This window comes from Furipterus horrens, unplaced genomic scaffold (genome assembly GCF_987537825.1).
Source record: "Furipterus horrens unplaced genomic scaffold, mFurHor1.1.pri manual_scaffold_5, whole genome shotgun sequence".
Classification (NCBI taxonomy): domain Eukaryota; kingdom Metazoa; phylum Chordata; class Mammalia; order Chiroptera; family Furipteridae; genus Furipterus; species Furipterus horrens.
Window position 1 is genome coordinate 119162291 of NW_028327175.1, and position 10602 is coordinate 119172892.

The 10602-nt window shown below is 39.8% G+C and overlaps 1 pseudogene; it reads right to left on the reverse strand.

Moving 5' to 3' along the window:
- Positions 1-2744: 2744 nt before the first annotated feature.
- LOC150009524 (U1 spliceosomal RNA) lies at positions 2745-2898 on the reverse strand (annotated as a pseudogene).
- Between the last annotated feature and the right edge of the window lie 7704 nt (positions 2899-10602).

Genomic DNA, 10602 nt, shown 5'->3' on the forward strand with positions numbered 1-10602 from the left:
TGGATGTAGTCCCATTTATATTTTTCTTTTGTTTCCCTTGCCCAAGGAGACATTTAAAAAAAATTACTAAGAGCAATGTCAAAGAGTTAACTGTCTATGTTTTCTCCCAGGAGTTTTAGGATTTTAGATCTTACATCTAAGTCTTTAATCCATTTTGAGTTCATTCTTTTATATGGTACCAGAAAGTGGTCTAGTTTCTTTTTGTTTGTTTGTTTTTTGCATGTATCTGTCTAATTTTCCCAACACCATTTATTTTTTTTTTAAGATTTTATTAATTTATTATTTTTCAGAGAGAGGGGAAGGGACAGAGAGAGAGAGAAAAAAACATCGATATGTGAGAGAAACATCTATTGGTGGCCTTTCGCACACCGCTAACTGGGGACTTGGCCCACAACCCAGGAATGTGCCCTCACTGGGAATCAAACTGGCAACCTTTAAGTTCACAGGCCAGCACTCAATCCACTGAGCCACACCAACCAGGGCCCAACACCATTTATTGAATAGAATGTCTTTACCCCCTTTTATGTTCTTGCCTCCTCTGTCATATATTAATTGACTGTGTAGATGTGTTTCTGGACTCTCTATTCTGTTTCATTGATCTTTGTGTCTGTTTTTATGCCAGTACCATGTTGTTTTGATGACTATAGTAGTATAGTTTGATATCTGGTAGCATGATACCTTTGACTTTGTTCTTCTTTCTCAAGATTCCTATGGCTTTTCAGGATCTTCTGCGGTCCCATATAAATTTTCAAATTATTTGTTCTAATTCTGTGAGAAATGCTATTAGTATTTTGATAGGAATTGCATTGAATCTATAGATTGCTTTGGGTAGTGTAGACATTTTAATGAATGTTAATGCTTCCTACAAATGAGCATGATACATGCTTCCATTTATTTGTATCTTCTTGAACTTCTTTCTTCCGTGTCTTATAATTTTCTGAGTACAAGTCTTTTACCTCCTTGGTTAAATTTATTCCTAGGTATTTTTAAATCCTCACCCAAGGATATGCTTTATTGATTTAGAGAGAGAGGAAGGGAGAGAAACATCAACATGAGAGAGAAACATTGACCAGTTTCCTCCCATACCTGCCTCAGCTGGGGATTGAACCCCCAACCTAAGTATGTGCCCTGACCGGGGATTAAACACACAACCTTTTGGAGTACAGGACCATGCTCCAACCAACTGAGCCACCTGGCCAGGCCCTTGGTGGTGGTTGTTGTTGTTGTTGTTGTTGCTTTTAATGCAATTATAAATGGGATTGTTTTCTTAGTTTCAATTTTTTTAAAGATTTTATTTATTTATTTTTAGAGAGGGGAGAGGAGAGAGAAAGAGAGGGAGAGAAACATCAATGTGTGGCTGCCCCCAACTGGGGGTCTGGCCCACAACTCAGGCATGTGCCCTGACTGGGAATCAAACTGGTGACCCTTTGGTTTGCAGGCTAGTGTTCAATCCACTGAGCCACACCAACCAGGGCTTAGTTTCAATTTCTAATAGTTCATTATTAGTGTATAAAAATGCAACAGATTTCTGAATATCAATTTTGTATCCTGCTACTTCATTGAATTCATTTATCAGTTCTAGTAGTTTTTTTGGTGGAATCTTTAGGGTTCTCTATAGATAATATCATCTCATCTGCAAGTAATGCTGGTTTTACTTCTTCCTTTCCAATTTGGATGCCTTTTATTTCTTCTTCTTTTCTGATTGCTGTGGCTCTAGGACTTCCAGTACTATGTTGAATGAGTGGTGAAAGTGCCCTGGCCAGGTAGCTCAGTTGGTTGGAGTGCTGTTCTGATATACCAAGGTTGTGGGTTCAATCTCGTCAGGATACATATAAGAAGCAACTAATGAATGCATAAATAAGTGGAACAATAAATACTTCTCTGTCTCTCTCCCTCCCACCCACCCATCCTGCCCCCTACCTCTCTCTCTCTCTCTCTCTCAAATCAATGTTTTTTAAAAGAGTGGTGAAAGTAGACATCCTGTCTCATGCCTCATGCCTGATCTTAAGGGAAATGCTTTTAGTTTTTCTCTGTTGAGTATGATGTTGGCTGTGGGTCTGTCATATATGGATGGCCTTTATTATGTTGACGTATGTTTCCTTTAATCCTACTTTGCTGAGAGTTTTGCCATAAATGGGTGCTGGATTTTGTCAAATGCTTTTCCTGCATCTGTTAATATGATCATGTTGATCAAGGATGTTGGCCTATAATTTTATTTCTTTGTAGTATCTTTTATCTGGTTTTAGAATTCGGATAATGCTGGCATCATAGAGTAAGCTTGGGAGTCTTCTCTCTTCTTGAATTTTTGGAACAGTTCGAGAAGGATAGGTGTTTGAATGTTTGGTAAAATTCACCTGTGTAGCCATCTGGTCCAGGATTTTTGCTTGTTGGGAGATTTTTTAAATTACTGCTTCAATTTTGTTGGTTGTAATCAATCTGTTCAAATTTTCTGTTTTTCCTTGATTAAGTCTTGGAAGATTGTATGTTTCTAGAAAGTTACCAATTTCTTCCAGATTGTCCAGTTTGTTGGAATATAGTTGTTTGTACTGTATTCTTATATCCTTTGTATTTCTGTAGTGACAGTTGTTACTTCTCTTTCATTTCATATTTTATTTGGGTCCTCTCTCTTTTTTTCTTGATGAAGTCTGGATAAAAGTTTAACAATCTTGTTTATCTTTTCCAAGAATCAGCTCTTGGTTTCATTGATCTTTTGTACTGTTGTGTTTTTTTTTTTCTTTTTACCTCAAGGGAGAGAGCAAGAACTCAGTCCCCCACTATCACAAATTATGCTGTTAAGTTTCCCACATTTGGGGTCAGTATATCCAAAGTGCAATGGATAAGCCTCACCCTGGAAAATCCACCTTCATGATCATGGTATCTCTCCTGACAGGTAAGTATTGTTGTTGTTGTTGTTTTAACTCTATTTTGTTTATTTCTCTTCTGATCTTTATTATTTCCTTGCTTCTGCTCACTTTGGGCTTTGTTGTTGATGTTTTTCTAGTTCCTTCAGGTGTACAGTAAAATCGTTTATTGACATTTTTCTTGTTTCTTGAGGTAGGCCTATATTGCTATGAATTTCCCTTCTTTTGCTGTGTCCCATGGATTTGGGGTGGTTGTTTTTTCATTTTAATTTGCCTCAAGGTGTCTTTGATTTGGTTCTTGATCTCATTGTTAACCCATTCATTGTTTAGTAACATGTTATTTAGCCTCCATGTGTTTGTGTGTTCTCAGGGGTTTATTGTTGTTGTTGTAATTGATTCCTAGTTTCAAACCATTGTGGTTTAAAAAGATGCTTGATATCATTTCATACTTCTTAAATTTATTGAGACTTGTTTTGTGGCATGATACGTGGTCTATCCTGGAAAATGGTCAATGTGCACTTGGAAAGAATGTATACTCTGCTGCATTTGGAATGAAATGCTCTGAAAATAGCAATTAAGTCCATCTGGTCTAGTATGTCATTTAAGGCCACTGCTTCCTTGTTGATTTTCTGTCTGAAGATCTACCTATTGATGTTAATGGGGTGTTAAAAGTTCTCTTTACGACTATATTATTGTCCATCTCTCTCTTTTTGTCCATCATTATTTGCTTTATATATTTAGATGTTCCTATATAGGGTGAATAAATATTTACAAGGGTTATATCCTTTCATTTGATTGATCCCTTTATCATTATGTAATGCCCTTTTACTCTTATTATGTAATCTTTGTTTTAAAGTCTATTTTGTCTGATATAAGTACTGCTATCACCCTGGCTGGTATGCTCAGTGGACTGAGCACCAGCCTGAGAACCAAAGGGTCACAGGTTCAATTCCCAGTAGGGCACGTGCCTGGGTTGTGGGCCAGGTCCCCAGTTGGGGGTGTATGAGAGGTAACCACAAATTAATCTTTCTCTCCCTTGCTTTCTCCCTCCCTTCCCCTCTCTCTAAAAATAAATAAATAAAATATTTAAAAAATAAATATTGCTATTCCAGCCATCTGTTTGTTTCCATTTGCATGAAATGTCTTTTTTAATCCATTTACTTTCAGTCTGTGTGTGTCATTCTATTTTTTTAATGATATAGAGAAATTGCTCAGATTGACACAGTGAAAAGCTAGACAGGTCTAGGGGAAAAAATCCTTACATTGAGAGCTAAATATCTTTTAGCCCTCATAAATCATCTGCAATCACTTGGTAGGAAACATATTCTATAACTACATAGGTCATGTAGACTTTTTAAAATGCCATTTGTATTCATTTTCTTTCAAATTGACCAAAACGATGCAACATTTTACTTTGTAAACAGTTCAAAATTTTACCCATATTATTCTCCTCTCCACCCCAATCCATCCCATTACCAAACAAGAATGAGATATAGGTAAGAAAAAGATCCTTAATTGTTTCTCATTTTCCTCCTTGTCCCTTGGAGTAAACCAAGAATTCATTAAATATTTTTTAAAGTCAGAAAGATAACAAAATACTTAAATGTTTTTCGGCAGAGAAAAAAATTAAAGTAAATAAATAAATAACATTCAAATGTCAGTAAGCAAACAGGCTCCCACTACAGCTAGCCTTAAGAGTTTCATTTAACAGGGAAATGCTTAAATAGAAAGAAAACTTTCTAAGAGGCACCCATTTTAAAAGTAAATCACAGATTAAATTATTACTGTATAGATTGTACCTGGCAAAAGCAAAAAGTATACAGTGGCTTCAAGTGTCATATAATGGACTGTAAGTCATCCACTATATTTAAGTCATTTATTTAAAGTTTTCTTGGGACTTTCAGCCAAGATGGAGACCTAGACAGACACGCTGCATCTCCCTCCACAACTAAGAAGGAATACAATGACCTCAAAACTAGGCACAACCAGAAGTTCCAGAAAATCAAGCTGCATGGAAATCCAACAAACAAAGATATAAAGAAGAAATACTCATCCAGACAGGTAGGAGGGGTGGAGCCGGGGTGAAGAGGACGCAGTGTGGTGGCGGCGGCAGCGGCAGCAGCAGCAGCAGGCTGGCAGAAAGCACAGTCACACATTTTTAAAAGTTGGGAGGGACATCTGAGGAGCACTCCCAGCCCCAGAGCAGACCAAGCAGCTCATGGTCCCAGTGCCAGGGAAAATAGAGCCTCATTGCTTTTGACTGCAAACCAGTGGGGATTGGGGCAGAGGAAGAAACTGCCGGTCTCTCAGCAGAGTCCTCTTGTTTAAAGGGCCCCTACGGTCCTAGAACATCCGCAGACCCACCAACTCTGGGAGCAACAACCAGAGCAACAGCTAGAGGGGCTCCAGTCCCAAAGAAAGTGGGAAAAGTGCCTGGAAAAGGGGTGAGTGCTGAGCAAGCGGCATTGACTTCTCCCCCACATACAGCACCACAACATGGTGAAACGGGTCGCCCTGTACTGATGAATACCTAAGGCTCCGCCCCTTACAATATAACAAGAGTGACAGCTCTACCTAAGACACAGAGGCAAGCAAACACAGGAGCCTGTCAAGATGAGGAGACAGAGAAGTATGGCCCAAAAGAGGGAATGGATCAAGGTTCCAATGGGAGAACTAAGCAATGATAAGATAGTCAACCTAACAGATGCAGAGTTCAAAACACTGGTGATAAAGGTGCTCACAGGCTTGACAGATATGCTTAAGTATGGCAAATGCATAAGGGAAGAAGTGAAGCCTATGCTAAATGAAACAAACAAACAAAAAAAATCCACACAAAACCAATGGTGAAGGGAAGGAAACCAGGGTTCACATCAATGATTTGGACCATAAGGAAGAAAAAAACAGTCAACCAGTACAGAATAAGGAAACAAGAATTGAAAAAATGAGGAGAGGCTTAGGAACCTTTGGGACAACTTTAAATGTGCCAGCATCCAAATCATAGGGATGCCGAAAGGAGGAGAGGAAGAGCAAGAAACTGGAAACTTATGTGAGAAAATAATGAAGGAAAACATCCCAAATTTGGCAAAGGAAGTAAACATACAAGTCCAGGAAGCACAGAGACTCCCAAACAAGTTGGACCCAAAGAGCACCACACCAAGACACACCATAATTAAAATGCCAACAGTTAAAAATAAAGAGAGAATCTTAAAAGCAGCAAGAGAAGAGAAGAGAGTTACCTACAAAGGTGTTCCCATAAGACTATCAGCTGATTTCTCACAAGAAACTTCAGGCAAGAAGGGGCTGGCAAGAAGTATTCAAAGTGATGAAAAGCAAGTACCTACAACCAAGATTACTCTAGCCAGCAAGGCTATCATTTGGAATGGAAGGGCAGATGAAGTGCTTCCCAGACAAGGTAAAGCTAAAGGAGCTCACCATCACCAAGCCCTTATTATATGAAATGTTAAAGGGACACACTTAAGAAAAATAAGATAAAAACTATGAACAGTAAAATGACAACAAACTCATAACTATTAACTGAATCTAAAAAAGCAAAGTAATAGTAATAATAAGCAAACAACTAGAACGGGAACAGAACCATAGATATGGAGATCATATGAAGGGTTGGGGAGAGGAGAGAATGGGAGAAAAGGTGCAGGGATCAAGAAGCATAACTGGTAGGTGCAAAATAAACAGGGATGTTAAGAATAGTGTAGGGAATAGTGAAGCCAAAGAACTTATATGCATGACCCATGGACATGAACTAAGGGAGTGGGGATAGATGGAGAGAAGGGAGGTACTGGGAGGGGGGGGCCAAGGGGAAAAAATTGGGACAACTGTAATAACATAATCAATAAAATATACATAAAAAATAAAGTTTTCTTAATATTAGACATTTTACAAAAATAAAAAAACTTAGTAAGCAATTATTCCATTTCTTCTCTTTTTCTAGTCACATTAGTCAGTTGTAGTATATGATACAGATATGAGCTATAACTTGTAAAATATTCCAAAGGCTGCCACGGTCACAAGAACTACCACCAACAAATAAACTACCAAGGTAAGTAGAAACACAGTGTGATTCTAATTTTCTTTTGTACAATCTCAGACAACCCTAAATAACTTTATAAATACCTTACAAAAAAAGCAACTTTAAAACCTATCAAAACTATTTAAAATATTTAAATAAAGAGATCTCAAATTTCCTTCAATCAGGCCAGAAATCATCCCCAAAATTGTGATTACAGTTACAAACAAAATGAGTGGAATGTATGAATTTAGGATAACCAAAAAAACGCATGTATTTTTAAAAAATATAATAACTTACTCAAACATACTGTGAATAGGAATGGTGATAACACAGGAAGCAAAAGTAAGTTTGTGAGATTTCCAGTCAAGACGGCAGCATAGGTAAACACAGTTCACCTTCTCACACAACCACATCAAAATTACAGCTAAAATATAGAACAACCATCACTCAGAACAGTCATAAATTGAGTTGAATGGAAGTCTGACAACTACATAATTAAAGAAACCACATCCTTCCAGACTGGTAGGAGGTGTGCAGATGCAGAATGGACTGGTCACACATCCACATGAGGAGAATAAAAATTCGGGAGGGGTATCTCAGGAGTGAGGAGTCCCAGCTCCACAGCAGGCCCCCCAGCCCAGGGTTCCAAGGCCAGGAAGATAAGTCCGCATAATTTCTGGCTGCAAAAACCAACAGAGATTGGGTCGATGGAAGAAACTTCTGGAGTCCCAAGCAGTTCCCCTTAAAGAACCCACATATGGACTTACTGAGACTCACTCCCTCTGAGCTCCAGTACCAGGTAGCAGCTTGAAAGGCACCAGTGGCATTAGGGGAAGAACTGAAGTGCGTGGCATCAAGGTGAGCAGAGGCCATTGTCTCTTTTCTGAGCCCTCCTACAGAGCCACAGAGCTGGCAGGCAGGTGCTATATCTGAGGCTCCACCAACCTGGCTAACACTGTTTGCCCCGCCCTGGAGATCCCCTGAGACTCCATCCCACCCAAATTATGGGCCCATCCAACTGTTAACCATGACTTTTCCATATGAATGGCTAGTCTTGGCTCATGCTACACAACTTCCTAAATCCTATCAAACAAGCAACATCTGGTCTCAGTAAGCCTCCAACCCTCATACCTCTTGCTAAGTGGCCCCAGGCCCAGCACTAGCAACAGCCATCCTAGATTCACAGCTTGGCTTCACCTGGGAATCTCCAAGCCCAGCACAAGTAGCAGCCAACTCAGATTGCGTTATAGCTCAGGCAGGGTAGACCCAGGTAGATCACAGGTAGGGGCTGATCATGACTTGCATCACCCAGGACACCCCAGAGCCTGCACACACAGTGGACAGCTACAGACCACGTCAGAGCAGCACCACCCTGCCCCTACACAGTGGATCCTCCACAGAGGATGGAGGTTGGTGGTCAGTGGTCACAGCCAGTCCTTGCAGCTGACTCGCTTGGGTAAATCCCTCCCATTGACCTGCCAACAGCAATCAAGTTTCAACTACAAGAAAAGGGTGTACTTAGCCCACACAAAGAGCACCTCAAGTACCCAGCTTGAGTGGTAAGGGAGATTGTGCCGCTGGACCCTACAGGACACCTACTACATTAGGCCACGCTACCAAGACAGGAAGTCATAGCAGCTCTATCTAATACATAGAAACAAACACAAGGAGGCTGCCTAAATGAGAATACAAAGAGACATGGCCCAAATGAAAGAACAGATCAAAACACCAGAAAAAGAATTAAACAAAATGAAGATGCAGAGTTCAAAACACTGGTTATAAGGATGCTCAAGGAATTTAGTGAGGACCTCAACAGCATAAGTAAGATCCAGTCAGAAACAAAGGATACACTAATTGAAATAATGAGCAATTTACAGGTAAACAACAGTAGAGCTGATGAAGCCGAGAATCAAATCAATGATTTGGAACATAAGGAAGCAAAAAACAACCAATCAGAATAACAAGAAGCAAAAGGAATATATATATAAAAAAACAACAAGGATAGTGTAAGCAGCCTCTGGAACAACTTCAAGAGGTCGAACATTTGCATCATTGGGGTGCCAGAAAGAGAAGAGAAAGAGCAAGAAATTGGAATCTATATGAAAAAATAATTTGGTGATGAAATAGACATGTAAATCCAGGAAGCACAGAAATTCCCAAACAAGATGGATGCAAAGAGGCATCCAAGACACATCATAATTAAAATGCCAGTGGGGCAGGGAGGACGATGGCCTGGACCAAGGCTCGGCAGAAAGGCCACCTGCAGTTTCTGGCATGCTACAGGTGCTGCTCCTGGCCTCGGGCTTCCTCCCACCTCTGTTTTGGTCCAACCCTGTGTGTGTGTTTCTATTTGAAGTGGGTTTGTTGTATACAGCATGTACATGGGTCTAGTTTTCTTATCCATTCAGCTACATTATGTCTTTTTTATTTTTTCATTTTTAAAAAGTTTTATTGTTGTTCAGTTTCTGTTATCCCAATTTTTTTCCTGCACCTTATGTCTTTTGAATGGAGCATTTACTCCATTTATATGTAAAGTGATCATTGATAGGTACATATTTATTGCCATTTTATTATACATATTTATGCTCCTCTTTTTTTCTTTCTTCTTTTTCTTATTTTTTAAAAATTTATTTACTTATTTTATCCTCACCCAAGGACATTTTTTCATTGCTTTTTAGAGAGAAAGGACAGGGGAGAGAGAAACATCGATGTGAGAAAGAAGCATCCATTGTGCTGGGACTGGAGATGGGACCCACAACTTAGATATGTGCCCTGATGGGGAATCGAACCCACAACCTCTTGATTACAGGACAATGCTTCAACCATCTGAGCCACACCAGCCAGGATTTTTTTTTTCTTTCTTTCTTCTTAAAGAAATTCCTTTACCTGGTTTGGTGGTGATAAATTCCGTTAGCTTGTTGGTGTCTGGGAATCTGGGAAGCTCTTTATTTCCCCCTCAATTTTATTTTTTAAAGATTTTATTTATTTATTTTTAGAGATAGGAGAAGAGAGGGAGAAAGAGGGAAAGAAACATCAACATGAGAGAGAAACATCGATCAGTTGCCTCTTATATGTGCCCTGACCAGACCAGAACCAAACTTGCAACCCAAGCATGTGCCCTGACCCGGAATTCAACCAGCTACCTTTTGCTTTGCAGGACACCCAGCCAACTGAGCCACATTGGTCAGGGCTTTCCCTCAATGTTAAATAATAGCTTGTCTTGCCCCAGCTGGTTGGAGCATCATCCTGTGCACCAGAGGTTTGTGGGTTCAATTCCTGGTCAGGGCACAAACTAGGCTGCAGGTTTGATTCCTGGTCAGGGTGCATATGAGAGGCAACGAACTGATACCTTTCTCTCTCTCTCTCTCTCTCTCTCTCTCCTTCTCTCTCTAATATCAATAAACATTTTTAAAAAATAATAATAGCCCTGCTGTGTAGAGTAGTCTTGGTTGTAGATCCTTGCTTTTCATCACCGTGCGCAGAGCTTGCACAGCCGCAGTAGAAGCTGCAGCTGAAGCCGCACTCCCTCCCGCCCGGTCGTGGCGACTGGGCTGCCCTGTTCTGACATTCACGAGAGGCAACCCATTGATCCTTTTCTCTCACATCATTGTTTCGCTCCCTCTCTTTCTTTTATTTATTTATATTTTAGAGAGAAGGGAAGGGATGAAGTAAAAGAAGAGAGAAACATCGATGTGTGAGAGAAACATCTATTGG